Source organism: Botryllus schlosseri, chromosome 9 (genome assembly GCF_051294905.1).
Source record: "Botryllus schlosseri isolate E-star chromosome 9, Bs_hap1, whole genome shotgun sequence".
NCBI lineage: Eukaryota > Metazoa > Chordata > Ascidiacea > Stolidobranchia > Styelidae > Botryllus > Botryllus schlosseri.
In genome coordinates, this window is record NC_137244.1 from 2,752,019 (window position 1) to 2,769,121 (window position 17,103).

At 40.7% G+C, this 17,103-nt stretch overlaps 2 protein-coding genes and 1 long non-coding RNA gene across 5 annotated transcripts in view; all 3 read right to left on the minus strand.

The window, feature by feature from the left end:
• LOC145445865 (neuronal pentraxin-2-like) overlaps positions 1-17,103 on the minus strand; it is a 540,218-nt gene that overhangs the window by 205,154 nt on the left and 317,961 nt on the right. The gene's annotated exons all lie outside the window — the stretch shown is intronic.
• LOC145445854 (cytochrome P450 4V2-like) overlaps positions 1-17,103 on the minus strand; it is a 416,089-nt gene that overhangs the window by 151,108 nt on the left and 247,878 nt on the right. The gene's annotated exons all lie outside the window — the stretch shown is intronic.
• LOC145447380 (uncharacterized) lies at positions 7,378-8,057 on the minus strand. The gene is made up of 2 exons (XR_013917546.1): positions 7,811-8,057; positions 7,378-7,530 (listed from the first exon to the last, which is right to left on the minus strand). It is a non-coding gene; the product is annotated as an uncharacterized LOC145447380 (long non-coding RNA).

The following is a 17,103-nucleotide window of genomic DNA, read 5'->3' on the forward strand; positions in this document are numbered from 1 at the left end:
GAGCTACGATTAGTGGTGGGTCGTAAGTTAAACAAGTTTTTACAATCGCGTCGCAACAACAAAAGTTACACTGCCCTTGAATTTCCTACTAGGTTAATTTGAATTATTCCAGGTCAGAAAAATTAACAATTATTATTCACGATTTTCATTCGCACTCATCCGGGATTTTCATTCGCACCATTCGCACCACCTTCCTCATTCGCACTCATCTGGGATTTTCATTCGCATCGTTCGCACCACTTTCGTCATTCGCACAGCAATTTTTTTCATTCGCACAAGTGCGAACCGTCACACAGGTTGAAAAGCACTGCTATAAGCTATATAATATAGGCTATAGATTTTTTTAACGGTACTTTGCAAATCAACCTGTACAGATAAAACATAAAGATTATTAGTCGACTAAATTTACTACTTTACATGCGTTATGACCGACTATTTCACAGATAGGGTTATGCTATGGCCTCAAAGTCTATCTGGTATGACTTGTTGGTCCTGTGGATATACAGCTGTCGAGTCGAGTCATCAGAAAATCATGACTAGAGTCATTGCCGCCTTGGCTGTGATACAGCTAATACCTGAGTGATACAGCTGATACTTGGGTGATACAACTGAAACAGCTGTGAGACAGCTGCATATCCACAGGGCCTTACTTGTTCCCCGACTTTTGTGGGTGAAAAGTTGTCACACACCGGCACAAGAAAGCTTTGTAAAACGACTGTAAACCAGCTCGGTTTTTCGCTCAAAAACATTGTATAGTATTGATGAGTATTTTATCAATACTTATTTTGCACCAAAACGCGGAACCACCATAAAGCGAAAACGCACTGCGTTAAATAACGTAACCTACTCCAAAACAGTTACCTGCGATTATGAAGCTCGATTTAGCTCTGGCCAACCATAGGCCAAGATGGCGGCGCCTGAGAGCAAAAATGAAAATCGTCCATTGTATACTCACTTCCGATATTACTCCATTAACACGCTATACAGTAGCCAACACCCCGATCACACGGATTTGTTTTTTACGATACGATAAACATATAAAATGCTGATCGATCCCATACGTTTGTTAGATTTTTTACAGTAGACATTGATGTATTCTTCAAACCAACTTCATTGATTGGTGGAGTAAGAAAGATGATTCGCTGACTACCTACATGTAGCGTATCTCCATCTTGATGTTGTGTGACTGAGGGTCATGCTTGAAGTAGAGAGTCACTAAGTATTCACAAACGGAAAGCTGGATATCTCGAGCAAACTATTGTATCAAAGCATGTGAAATATTTGAGATTGACAAGGCGCATGCTCGATTATTGTTGATTTTTTTTATATTGCCAGCGTCATGCATAGTGGCCCGAAGTTGAAGAGCAAAGAATTTGAACCCATGATGTTATGTGAAAAATTGTAATATATTAAAAAGTTTCACAGTCCAGAACCAACGAAGGTTCGTTTGTGAACGTCATCCTCTAAATTTCCGAGGTTCACGCACAAAACGCGAACGTGAACCTCTCGTTCTCACCATTCCTAATTCATAGCAGTGTTGGGATCAAGTCACTACCTTCGAGTCACGAGTCATTTCGAGTCACTGCACATTTTGACTCGAGTCAAGTCAAGTCAATCGATTTTCGAAGGTGACTCGAGTCAAGTCAAGTCACTCGATTTTGGAGGTGACTCGAGTCAAGTCGAGTCAAGTCGAGTCAAGTCACGAGTCAAGTCACAATTCAAGTCAAGTTGCCTTTTCGAAGTATGAGGCATGGTTATGTCATTTCATTTTGCTAGCTGTCTGAAATACAGATTGAGTGGTCTGAACCAATGAACGAATATAGAGTAGGGTTGCCATACGTCCGGAATTTCCCGGACATGTCCGGAATTTCACTGAAAAATCTGCGTCCGGGAGGAATTTCTGAAATATGCCTAAATGTCCGGAATTTTGAAGGCTGGAAGCTGCCTTGAAAGTTTTTTGTAAATCAACATAAACAATAGTATTTTCAAGCAGATTCATGCTATTCAAAATTTTTCTTCGCGCAGTGCGCGAGTTAATGCAGCGTATAATGATGTTAGCATGGGCACCAGGCACCACCCTCGCCAAAAAAAATGCAATTAAAATAAATATAACCATCATTTACTGAAATAAGTCTGATTGTAATCGCAATTATAAGCTAACGGTATATTCCTAGGGTTGGTTAAGGGCGATTGGATGCTTCAATCACAGACAGTGGTTACAAATCTTGGGGTCATCCGCCTTTATCTTGGGATCGTGATGATGTTGGACGTAATCAGCTTCCTAGGCCATGAGTAAGTGTGATCAAGAATTCATACATAAAATGTAACAGCCAAATGCATATAGTAAGTGCCCTACAAGTTACATCGACTACCCTATGGTGGGCCCATGATCAGTGCTTTTTTGGGCGGAAGGGGGGAGAAAAAATGTTGTTTCGAACCTGATTAAAACACATAAACAGATAGCCGCACCGACCTAAATGTATAGCAGGACTGTCAAACACAATCCTGACAGGCCAGACACGGCCCGCCAGATGATTTCATCCGACCCGTGGAGGAATCTACTGCAAACCCTAGCAAGTAGCAATCACCAGAGCTCACATTACAGATGACCCGATTTGTGACCTATGTTCCACTTCATTCCTGTATAGTGCATACAGTGGATGGGCAATGCTTTGCTAGCGTGACGTCGTATTGACGGTCAATGTGTTACACCTTATTAAAAATCCGCTAGTGGGCGCTAAAGAGTGTCCGGAATTTGCTTCACTAAAATATGGTAACCCTAATATAGGGTTGCCATACGTCCGGAATTTCCCGGACATGTCCGGAATTTCACTGCTAAAACTGCGTCCGGGAGGAATTTCTAAAATATGCCTAAATGTCCGGAATTTTCAAGTAAGCTCATAATTTTTTCCTAAATTAACATCAACAATATTATTTTGGGCAGATTTATGCTACTTGAAATTTTCTTCGCGCTGCGCGCGATTTGGTGTCACATGTATTGGTTTTAATATGGGAACATAGGCTACCACCCTCGCAAAACCTGCAATCAAAAATAAATAAAAATAACATTCAGTTGCAGAAATAAGTCTAACTGTAATCGCAATTACAAGATATCGGTATATTCATAGAGTCGGTTTGGATGCTTTATTCAAAGATAGTGGTTCTGAACCTGTGGGTAGTTTGCCTTTAGTCGGGGGTTCGCGAAGATATTGAACGTAATCAGTTTCGAGTCATAATTCATTCAAATCATTTAACGACCAGATGCATAGTAAGCCCTCAGAAGTTGCATCGATTACCCTATGGTGGGCTCAAGTTCAGTGTTTATTTGGGCGGGATGGGGCTGAAAAATGTGGCTGCGGCCTTACAACCACATACTGCTGAACCGGATGGTGACCACATCTAGTCGATAGCATGTCCACATTCAAGTCGAAATACAAGCAATTACTACTAAATAAATACAGTCCATCCTCAAGATTACCGGACCACGACTGACCTATCCATGACATGCCGCCCTATTTTTTGTCGCTTTCTTTTTCTATACTATCTTCTTTACTTTCATTCAGTGTGCATGCCTCCTCTTTACATCGCCTAGGCCAAGGTGGGTGTCAGATTCCATAGACAACCTAGTCGCTTCGACATCTTCCTTTCTTTCATTGTATCGCATTTTTTGTGGTGTATTGAACTGATAAAATTGCTAATAAACCAATGATGATGATAGACAAAACTTTGCTGGTGTGACGTCATATTGATCGACAATGTGCTTATACCTCATTTTGAAATCCACTAGTGGGCGCTAAAGAGCGTCCGGAATTTGTGTTAGAAGAATATGGTAACCCTACCCTAATATAGAGTTACATATACCCGCAATATGCGCTGTATCGCTCACATATATGTAGAACTGCTAAACTACGTAAGTAATTGCATAGCCTCAGTTTATAGTGACCTGCCAAAATAGAGAATAGAGAAACGGATTGATCAGATGCAATACATTACCCCATTTACCAATTGATATGATACAAAACGAGCCTATGCCGATGGTTTATGACTATTTAAACTGTATTCGAATTCAATTTCAATAAAACAAGAGGTTTGTTTAAGGTGAGAACAAAAAACAGAAATATACATTTAGCTATTAAATTACTTAACTGTACTAATTTACGACCTCGTAAGCTATAAGCTTCGATCAGTTCGTTTGCGGTCAATTTATTTGTGAAAGAACAATGGAGGCACAGTGAAACGCACGATCATTGAATGATTAGTCGCTCTCTCGGGTTACACGAGCGTTTCGCGAGCAATCCGACCGTGTGCAAGACACAATGATTTTTATCGACACCGATTACATGATGACTTGAAATTGACTCGTGAATTTTGCTCCGAGTCACGAGTCAATCCACATTTTTGATACGCCGAGTCAAGTCAAGTCATTTTAGCAAAGTGACTCGAGTCAAGTCAAGTCATACAAAAAAGGAGACTCGAGTCTGACTCGAGTCAAGTCATGACTCGAGTCATCCCAACACTGATTCATAGTATAGCCAGAGTAACCTACGACTGTTGGTAGTGGGCAATGAGCAAGGTAGCACGACAAGCTGCTTTGTTCGACTCCGAAGCGTTTGTTCTCTCGATACACTGTCCAAGAGAATATCAATTTTCGAGTTAACGTGGTCGGTTAAATCCATGACCCTCGGCGCGAAAGACTGTGAACGACTCCCGGCGCTAGAACGTTTATTTTGGCAGGGTAATGTTACCTCGACTTTGCAGACCCACTAATCAGATCGATACCATCATGAACATCTTTATTTACGATCAAACCCCTCAAATGTCATTCTCTAGCATCATATACTTGCATAAAACAGTTGCATACTACATGTTTTGAGTTGATTTCGATTTTTGAAAGTTCACCGGTCCGCCGAATATTTTTTGAAATTTTTCCGGTCCGCGAGGTGAAAAGATTGAGAACCACTGCTTGAACAGCTTTCGAAGCTGACGGGTATTGATACCAATTTCGTCGCTTGCCATTTGGTATAACAAATGGTGTCGCAGCTTTCCAGCGATTCATAGACAATTTTATCCAAAACCACAACTTGCAAGGAACTATTGCTTACCTGGACAATGTTACTATTTATGGCAAAAATAGAAAAGAACACGATGAGAGGTTGAAACATTTCATGACTTCAGCCAAAGCTGACGGGCTAACGCCGAACGAAAATAAATGTGTGTTATCTGTTGAAAAGTTGTCGCTCCTGGGGTACCTCATTTTCCATAACCAAATTCAACCTGATCCTAGCCATCTGAAACCGTTGATGGATATGCCCATCCCTAACCATGCAAAAAGTTTAAAGCGCTGTCTAGGTATGTTCAGTGGCGGCTCGTCCTATAGGGCAACTGGGGCATTGCACCACCTAAAATTCGGTTCAATAACAATAATTTATCATTTATAGACGCACAGCAGTCAATATATACCGACATCCCAACGCAAATCGCATTCTTCTTGTGCTTTCGCTTGTAAATGCCCATATATATCGCGAAGTCTCTTCGAAAATCGAATTCTCTTCGTGTTTTCTCGTTGCGAATGGCTAGCCGGGGCATGCCTCGGTAGCGCTCAAAACAAGCTTTAACTGTCTATTATCTCACAGCCACGCACAATAAAGAAACGATGATTTACTCTCTCCTATTCATAAAATTACCGAGCAGGTGGGGCAACATAGCCTCGTTGCCCTTAAGGTGTGATTTAGGAATCGTATCTATATCTGAACTCGGTTACCGTTATATGCGTGGTGTCGATCTTTGCTGGTATAGGTCCATTTTGACGGTGTTTCACATCATGATAATTCTTGAAACTTGGTGTGTTCTGTCGTGATGGTGGTATTTATATAGGGATGGAGTGAACGTGAGGTTCACGTTCGCGTTCTGTGCGTGAACCTCAGATATTTAGAGGTTCATGTTCACAAACGAACCTTGGTAGGTTCTGCACTGTGAACCTTTTTCATATATTATAATTTTCACTTCCTTTAGCATCTTTGGTTAAAATTTATTGCACTTCAACTGCGGACAACTATATGCATGGCGCTGGCAGCACAAAAATCATCACTAAACCAGCATGCACCTTGACCATCTCAAACATTTTATTTGCTTTGTTAAGAAAGTTTGCTCGAAATATCCAGCTTTCCGTTTGTGAATATTTAAAAACTTTCTGCTGTTAGCTTGACCCGAAATTACACAGCATCAAGAGCGAAATATACTACATGTAGATAGTCAGCAAATGATGCTTATCCAAACAATCAATGAAATTGATATCGTTGTCTGATGTAAAAATTGTAGCAGGCGTACGGGATCAAACTTGATTTCATATGTTTATTGTATCATAAAAACCAACTCCGTGGGATTAGGGTGTTGGCAACTGCTGTATAACTTGTTAAAGGGGTAATATCGGTCGCAAGTATGGGAAAACGCTCTGCGCAATACCAACTTAGCAATACCCGAACGCTGAATGCATTGTCCGGTCTGGTCTAGACCGAGAAGGCGTAAGCTTATATTCCCGTGCAAGTCCTCGTCGAAATTGTTGGCAAAGCGACGGAAGATATTGATTTTATGGGATTATAACATCATTTGATTGCCTCAATTGATGCATTCGGTGACATTTAACGCAGTGGTTCCCAACGTGGGCGATATCGCCCCCCCAGGGGGCGATTTGGCGGTCTAGGGGGGCGAAAATACCGAAGGGGGCGATAGGGGGCGAAAACGGACGAAGGGGGCGAAAACAACGAAGAGGGCGATAGGGGGGCGATGGCGCGTTAAAACGGCTATGTTGGAGTCGGGAACGTAACTACCGCACCCCAAACCCCCCAATTAGGAGTGGGGGCCCGAAATTGAAGGAAGCCCAAATTTATTTCGTGAATAAACATGAATGATAGAGTAATTTTATAAAAATTCAAGCGACTTTTTCAAAACTTTTCGCGCTGCGCGTGATTTAATATATTCATGTATCTTAACTCTTTCGACGCCGCGTATCCCCATATGTTCGCTAGAGATTGTCTTCAAAACGCCGCGTATCCCCATATGTTCGCTAAATCGAGAGAGCGTATTTTTGTCTCGAAAATCTGACATGCCGTTTTGCGTCCATGGCAGTCGGGGCATTGTGCGGTAATGAATTCAAAATTCAAGACTTGCTACTAAGAGGCAATTTCGCTGGATTACCTGTACGGAATAGTAACTTTATTTGATATATATTTCCACGACGGTAATGATTTTCAACAGATGCCAATACCCAAAGACATTTTACATCATTATCACCAATCTTTAGCGACACATCGCGCGTTAAGTTAATATACGGATCTACTGAAGCCACCAAGTCAGTACATGTACTGCGACAACACAGACTTCACACCAATATATACGTATTTATTCAAGTTTTTAAAACGTAAAATTGCATCGGGAGATGACGAGGACTCAACGGAGACAAATAATGATGTTTTTGTGCAGATCGTTGCTTGTAATCGTACCCAAATGGGCTCCGTCGGTATGTTACTGCGCCTGAAAAACAAACCTGAGTACCGGTACTAGCAGAAGTCAAATTTTCGAGCCATTATTGCGGATTTGACGTCACAATGATAACCTTGAAGCATCGACGGCCGAAGATCATGTCGGCAGCAGTATTTCACGACGGTTCTGAACCTCCGCATTGCCATTGAAAAGGAATTAACGATTTAAGGATAATATATTATCAATATATAATATAATAAGAACATTCTGTGAAATTTACAACGTCACAGCTAATCTATAAGTACCATAGAAACACGAACAAAATCCATACCTTGGCAGCAGTGCGCCTGAAATCAGCCAAACTTCAGTTCGTACCGAAGCCTGTCCTAGCAACACGACAGGATCAATCAAGGCACGTTACGCATCATTAGACAGATATCGTTCGCGGCTACAATACGGACGTAGGTACGTCTCGGTAGCTAAGGTAGCGACGAAGTTACGATCGGTTGAAATTGGGGTTATTTGGTGAAAATCGTGGCGTTTTGAAGACAATCGTCAAATTTAGCTCGGCGTCGAAAGAGTTAATGTGGGGGTCCCCGTCACCAACAAAAATACGCATGATTTATGGAAATGGGAGACTTCGGCGTCGGCCATCACTGCGCCACGGCACACCAAGACATATGAAGTTATAGGCCATGTAACATGCGACTCCGAGAAGTGTGCCAGAACGACAAGCAGCGAGAAGACCTTGGCCGAAAGGAATGCCTTTGTGCTGACCGAAAACTTCGATATATATACAATATACATATATGTTCAATTGTCCACAGGCGCCTCAATGGCTGGCGTCGAATATTCCTGTCCTGGCGACCTTAGCCCTACAGGACAAATGCCATCCCGCAAGGAAAAAAATATTTGCCAGTAAAGAAATACCTATATGAAATCATGTGCGTCTTTTAGTTTGGTACGTTTTGACGATTTATATATCTCCTGACATAGCAGATATAGGAGGTCACGAAATAGCATCATGTAAAGAAGTCAATATAACAACGATTCCGCCGAAGATGTTTAATTATTATTTAGTGGTCCTACCTTTTCCAACATACCACATCGACTATATTGACCGATTCAAAAATGAATTATATAAATTTATCGCGCTTCACGCGTTTAGGCGAAATACGGTGACTCACCAAACAGTACATGAAATAGGGTTAGCTGATATGTAGCAACAAATAGCCCACTGTCTGAGGGGGGTCTGGGGTTTGGTTTATCACCCTATGGGGCCACAGACCAACTTCTTTTTCGTGGGGGGTGGGCTGACGAAGTGCTGTTTTTCGGTTCCCAATATTTGGGGGGCGATGATCGGTGTGGAGCTTGAAAAGGGAGCGATGAGTCGAAAAAGGTTGGGAACCACTGATTTAACTAGTCAATATGTACTTCAGCATTGTGGCATTATGTGGTCTGAGTCGTCGTTAGGTATATAGGTTATCACTTAATTGAAATGTAGGCTTGGAATTAGCAATATAACATCACGTGACGTCACGAGGTTCACGTTCACGTTCACACAGAACCTTTCAAAAAGGTTCGCGTTCACACGAACCTGAACCTTTCAGAGGTTCACACCATCCCTAACACTGCCCCAAGTTTCAGGGTTGGTACTCAAAGATTAGGGCAGTAATTCCGTTTCCGAAATCGAGTGTGTGCTGATCCGTCATGTATCGCAAACAGATTTTACTCATAAGCCGGTATTTGTGTCCATTGATTTTGACGATGTTCCATAGCGAGATCGGTAATGACATTTGGCACGATAAGTCTTAATGTTAGTATCGAACGCTGTACCAAGTTTTAAGTTAGTCACTGAACTGTGTTAGTGGTAATTTTGTTTCCTAAGTCGAGTGAGAGCTGACTCGTCATTTATCGCTAACAGATTTCAACGATGCTCCTTACCTAGATCCGTCATGAGCTTTTGCACGGTATGTCTTGGTTTTAGTATCGAACGCTGTGCCAAGTCTCAAGGTTGACACTCAATGATTAGGGCAGTAATTTCGTTATCGAGGTCGAGTATATCGTGGTCGAGTAACGAAATATATTGGTATACCGCCATTTTAGAGACATTGATGCATGCATTGGTGATTATTAGCTGACTCGGAAGTCGATATACATTCATGATTATTTGCTGGTTCGGAAGTCGATAGACATTCATAAGTATTTCGCTGATTGAGAGAAGATAAATCGCATTTTTGGGCCGTACGTGATTGGCAATAAAGTTACAAGTCGTGGAGACAGAAACAAAATATATTCGTCAGTGTGATCCATCGAATACGTGTGCAATAGACAGGCTTCGTAGTACGTCAGCCAACAAGGCCGTACGGCGTGGTTCCGCCGGTCGTCGAACGCAAGCGAACACGCAGCGAATCGTAACCGCAACCTTCTGGAGTCAATAATACATCTTGGAGTCAGATACACAATTATACAACTACAAACATTCGCTCTGCGTTATATGGTGACCCCGACGTTCAATTAATCAGGACCGAGCAACGGACCACGGAAACGATCAATACAAAGGGTCGCCTTGCACAACGGCGAGAAAGGCCATTCAGAGAAGACGACGAGACATTATTGCCAGGAAGAAATGCAGCGGGGTTGTGCTTTCGACGATCAATACGCCAGAACAAAGATAATAATGAAGACAACGTTTTAACGAAATATATTGTTCACGCCATTTTAAGATTTGAGCAATAGGGAGTGTTGTGAACCTTACCTAGTTCCCTGAAGTGAAGACCCGAAAGACCTTCGTGAGTCGTCTATTTGTCGTGTGAATTATAGATAAGAGAAATAAATCGTACGATGTTTGGTGCATGTAATCTCTCGTGGCTATGATATATATACGAATGTAATACAGCGTATAGACATATACATTCATGATTATTAGCTGATTCGGAAGTCGATATACATTCATGATTATTTCGATGATTCGGAAGTCGATAGACATTCATAAGTATCTCGCTGATTGGGAGGTGTAGATATCGCATTTTGAACCGTACGTGATTGGCAATAAAATTACAAGTCGTGAAGACAGAAACAAAATAGATTCGTCAGTGTGATCCATCGAATTCGTGTGCAAGAGACAGGCTTCGTGGTACGTCAGCCAACAAGGTCGTACTGCGTGGTTACGCCGGTCCGTCGAACGAAAGAAGAAACACGCAGCGAATTGTAAACGCAACCTTCTGGAGTCAATTATACAACTAAAAACATTCGCTCTGCGTTATATGGTGACCTTCCGACGCTCAATTAATCAAGATCGACCGACCGACCGAAGACAATCAATATAAAGATTCGCTTTGCACAATGGCGAGAAAGACCATTCAGAGAAAACGACGAGACGTTAGTGCCAGGAAGAAATGCAGCGGGAATGTGCTTTCGACGATTAATACTCCAGAGAGAAGACAATAATGAAGACAACGTCTGCAGTGTCAGAAATCGGTCGGAAATCGCAGAAGTTAAGCAGATTTGCGGACGGTGGTGCTCCAATCATGCATCACACGGATTAGATAGATGTAAGGTAAATCGATCTTATTCTCTTGCACTACGACGTTAGTTGGTTACTGTTATTGGGATATTGACAAAGTATAGTGTAGTAAAGTAAATTGCAATCATTGGTTTCTAAACCCAGGTAGGGGTTGCATTTCCTGCGGGTCAAATCCTGCGCTGCTGGAAGATGTAGGACGGAGGTGCTTATATAGCATGATGTTTCGTTAAGAGATGTGTGCGGGTAAACCCGTGGCAAGAAGGCTACCCTATTTATTCGATGCCATGATGCATCCAATAGCTGAATAGCTTATTATGTATGTGTGATGAATAATGATGTATTGCAAGCCATGTGAAGAGATATGAGGCCTCTGCCATACGACGATACCCTTTGAGAAAATATGCACCGCGGTAGTGCATGATATTTGCAAACATTGTTTTGCATGTAATACAATAAATAGGGCACACTCTCGTTCTGTTGGTATATACCAATGTTAAATGCTACGTGATATGAATTAGAAAGTTTCATATCAATTTAGAATAAGATGATTGCAAGTGAATTTGGGCCTTTTAATACCCATAACAGTATCTTGCTAATTAGTTTGCGTGCGAGTGATATTATCGGTTTTCTGAATGTCCAATGTAATGTGTCCTTTAATGTTGCCGTGATATCGTGTATGTATTGTCTTGAGGTATCAGGTGATATTTGTTGTTTTACGAGAACCTAATGTTGTTGATCTGTATTTCAGTAGTCTGCATGAACAGAATGATGTTACTTCGAGTCATTTCAAGATCAGCCGAATACTATGTTATGATGGTATTTCGTTTTATTAGTTACTTTGCCCCTGCATATAAAATTGTTACCTGTCTCCAGTCCCTGATTAGTTATAACCTTAGATAGAAGGTTTTGAACGGTATGTTCGTTTTTTTTTACACGAAGTTCTTTGGCTGAAAGGGGGGAATTTATAACCGAACATTTAGAACAATATATTCGTTTTTTTTCTACACCGAGTTCTTTTGGTAGGAAGGGGAAACTTTTAACAAAATATATTGTTCACGCCCTTTTAAGATTTGAGCAATAGGGAGTTTTGTGAACCTTACCTAGTTCCCTGAAGTGAAGACCCGAAAGACCTTCGTGAGTCGTCTATTTGTCGTGTGAAAAATAGATAAGAGAAATAAATCGTACGATGTTTGGTGCATGTAATCTCTCGTGGCTATGATATATATACGAATGTAATACAGCGTATAGACATATACATTCATGATTATTAGCTGATTCGGAAGTCGATATACATTCATGATTATTTCGATGATTCGGAAGTCGATAGACATTCATAAGTATCTCGCTGATTGGGAGGTGTAGATATCGCATTTTGAACCGTACGTGATTGGCAATAAAATTACAAGTCGTGGAGACAGAAACAAAATAGATTCGTCAGTGTGATCCATCGAATTCGTGGGTAAGAGACAGGCTTCGTGGTACATCAGCCAACAAGGTCGTACGGCATGGTTACGCCGGTCGTCGAACGCAAGGGAACACGCAGCGAATCGTAACCGCAACCTTCTGGAGTCAATAATACATCTTGGAGTCAGATACACAATTATACAACTACAAACAATCGCTCTGCGTTAAAAACGTCTACAGTGTCAGAAATCGGTCGGAAATCGCAGAAGTTAAGCAGATTTGCGGACGGTGGTGCTCCAATCATGCATCACACGGATTAGATAGATGTAAGGTAAATCGATTTTATGTTCTTGCACTACGACGTTAGTTGGTTACTGTTATTGGGATATTGACGAAGTATAGTGTAGTAAAGTAAATTGCAATCATTGGTTTCTAAACCCAGGTAGGGGTTGCATTTCCTGCGGGTCAAATCCTGCGCTTTTGACAGCGGTAGGACGCAGGTGCTTATATAGCATAATGTTTTGATTAGAGAAGTGTGCGGGTAAACCCGTAGCATGAAGGCTACCCTATTTATTCGATGCCATGATGCATCCAATAGCTGAATAGCTTGATATGTATGCGTGATGAAAATTGTGCCTTATGCATTGATATGTTATGTAAATGCAGGATTGCTGCATCATGTTGTGACTCCCGTTGTAGAATGTAAGGTGGGGTCACCGAAGCTCGTTGCTGAAGTATGCGTTGTAGTAATAAATGCTGACATCGAAATGTTAGGCTCGTGTAGGCCCGCTTATGCTTCACGGAACTGTGCGTCAGATTTGAGATGGTCACGGCAGAAGTGTCGTTGAGTTGCCATAAGCCCTCTGTTGTTGCGTACGAACAACACGGATTTGGTAGGTGAGAATGATTGCTGTTCCCGCTGGACGGGTTAACAGTAATGATGAGAAAGTAGAAGTATATGAATGACAGTGAATAGCATGTTCCGTGGGTTTTGAAGCATGATTGCTGGATGAAGTATGGTGTTGACCTTGCATACACGTTGATGACTTTCGTCAGTGCATATAGACTGGTTTCGTCTATGAATTGCATTGCATTTTCTAGTTTTTGTCGCTCTTTATTATACATTTTCATTAACTTGTTGATTGCATGCGAAGTGATCTTTAATGTCACGGTTGTAACGCTTTTGTGCTGGTTGAATTATGTCTTTTATTTCTTTGTTTTGTTTGAACGTTAACTATTGTTGCTCTGAGTTTCAGTAGCCCGTAGGAATGAACTATCATATTGCGAGTCGTTCCGAGGTGGTAATGTAAAATAGGGTTTCCGAATGCCACGCTTGGATAGTATGTCGTTTCATTAGTTTACTTTTGCCCCTGCATATAAAATCGTTTCCTGTCTCCAATCCCTAGGATTAGCTTCAGTCCCTATGATTAGCCCCAGTCCATATGTTGTATAACCCTAGGTATGAGATATTTACCAATTTATTCGTTTTTTTTTAAAAACCAAGTTCTTTTGGTAGGAAGGGGGGACATTTAACGAAATGTATTGGTATAACGCCATTTTAGAGACATTGATGCATGCATTGGTGATTATTAGCTGACTCGGAAGTCGATATACATTCATGATTATTTGCTGGTTCGGAAGTCGATAGACATTCATAAGTATTTCGCTGATTGAGAGAAGATAGATCGCATTTTTGGGCCGTACGTGATTGGTAATAAAGTTACAAGTCGTGGAGACAGAAACAAAATATATTCGTCAGTGTGATCCATCGAATACGTGTGCAATAGACAGGCTTCGTAGTACGTCAGCCAACAAGGCTGTACGGCGTGGTTCCGCCGGTCGTCGAACGCAAGGGAACACGCAGCGAATCGTAACCGCAACCTTCTGGAGTCAATAATACATCTTGGAGTCAGATACACAATTATACAACTACAAACATTCGCTCTGCGTTATAGTAGAGATGTGCGCCGATCTGACACTACCAAACGCATTGCGGATTTCACGCAAAAGCCGGCAACGTTAACTGTGTTCCATACTGAGATAGGTGAGGAGACGATGATATCATGAAACAGTTAACTAACATTCTCGTTTTGCATTCAAATACTTACTTTTATTTTGTATTCTTACTAACATTCTCGTTTTGCATTCAAATACTTACTTTTATTTTATATTCTCCAATGTCAATTTCGCCGCGAAATTGTGGTCTTCAAGCCATTTGCTTACAACCTCCTGTCATGCACGAAAGCTATTTCGTTTTCGATGACGGCTAACAGCTGATCTGATCACATGATCGGCCTTTTCCTCAGTAAATTTTACGCAAAATTCGGCGTTGGTCTGTTCTGAACAGGGTGTTCGTATTAATTTTGACATTACCATACCGAAAAGAGTCATGAGGCTACTTCTCGATGATGTCAAGTAACAGTGTACTAAGTTTACAGCTTTCATTCACGTATTTATTCGGTAACATATTTTCCAATGCCGATTTAGCAGCAGACTTCTGGACGGTAAGCCATTTGTGTTAGCCTATGTCACAGTCTCCAGTTTCAAGGCCAAAATCTCCCATGTTGTTCCGAGACCGAAATTTCGAGGCTGCTTTCGTCTTACTTCTTCAAATTTAAAATGATGTGTTGGATTCAATATGAGTAGTAGGATAAAGCAATTTTGGCGCCGTCCAATCAGAGAGCGCCACGTCATCCTAATTACCACGCCCCTTTTCATACCCTAAGGGTACATTTTGTAAAAGTGATTAAATTCCGAAACTTAATATTAACATGCTTTCGAGAGAAAAATAACATTCAGATTATACATAAATTTCGAAAACTATGATGTCTATACAAGACTATATTCGCCAGATATTCTATTATGTGTATTTAGGACTTTGTATTTCCGCAGATAATATATGACGTCGCAGATAACACTCCTCGTGTTGAACTAGGCCCGATTTTTATGATGATATATTAAAATTCTACGCACATTTCGCACGATCAACTTCGCATGATTGTATGTGTATTTAAGGCTATCTATGTTCACGGAACACTAGAGAAATGACACTCATCAACGTTGAACTAGGCGTGGTTTATGGGAATACGATTTCTGAGGGTACACATTTAGATACTTTCCTCAGCAGAATCAATTTATGTGTATTTAAGACTATATATGATACACAAAACCTCTGTAAATATTTAGAAATGGCATCATCACTAATTAATAATGTTCATTTATTTCGAAAAAAGAGCATAATATATCAGTAATAGCGTTAACATCACAAACGCATCCAGCACGACCAGGTGGTGTGAAACAACGCTTCCGCTCGATTCTTGTAGTCACCACCTTTCGTACGATTCAGTCCTTTTCATGTCACTGAAATAAGGGTGATTAAATCGACAATGAAACGCCGCCGGCGTCTTATATCGTAATAATGTAAGCTGCGTCGGGTACTGCTATAATGGTAGGAGCGAATAGTAAAAATCCACGTCTGGCGATTCTCTCTTAAATTCCGAGACTTGATATTGCCTTTTTCGATTAATAACACATAAATGTAAGACTATGTTCGCGCGTACTATAATACCTGTGTCATCATTAATTACTCAATGATTTTGGGGAACGGAGCAAAAGTCGATATTGCTTTCTGATGATTTTGATGTTGTTCCATACCGATCGGGAAGATAGCACACCTAATTTCGTAACTGACTAAATAATTCCTAGTAACGTAGTAAGACACATAACGGAATTTACGCAAAATCGGTATTGCTCTGCGATAATTTTGATCACTATGTCCTGATGATGACTTGCCCCCGAGAAATAAATAACATTCATTATACGTTAGATGATACTTTTCCTTGATATTCTATCATGTGTATTTAGGACTAATGCGACATCACTATGTTTACGACATGTCTGATTTGAACACACTAATTTTGCGTATCACACCACAAACTGCGCAAGCCTTCAAAGTTGATAAGTAAACAAGTATTTGCACTCCATAAGAATACTAAAGTAGCTTTTTGCGTATATGTACCTAATACTAAAGTGTTTATGATTTCAGATTGCTTCAACTTCATGACATTTTCAGTATTAAACAGAAATATAGACCTAGAATACTAAGTTTTATTCGTAAATAGCTACTTCTACCTTAATTTAATGGATTTATCTAAGATCATTGCTTTACCTAATCTCTCTAAAATGTGCATTATACAAGTACGTCACCATCGAAACCCTCTGGCTATAACTATCTGGCAGTATAATTGCAGCAAATACTCGGGTACTAATTTTAAAGTCGCTTAGCTATCTAAATGCGCTCTGAGTCGCTGGTATCTCGCATCTGACCATGGAGTTAACACCGCTATTACCTTCGCTCACTGATGAAAAAGATGAAAATTATTAAAGAAAGCAGATTTGTATGAAAACTCGTTAAATAGAAGTAAAAGTAGCCTGGAAACATAACTACTCACTGAAAAATCGTTACGTAGAAGTGGGGTTAGTCTACTTTGAAATCTCAACTTGGACTTGTATTCGTACTTTACCTTTACACGTCGTTTTTGTATAATGGATACTAATTTTATTGAAAATAAACGAAAAGCGCGAAAAAATTACATTTTATCCCGGAACGTAGCCAGAAAAATCGTATGAATTTTGTAAAGCAGATAGAAAACTACACTATTCCGATGCATTAAAGACTCTTACACTCTGGATTT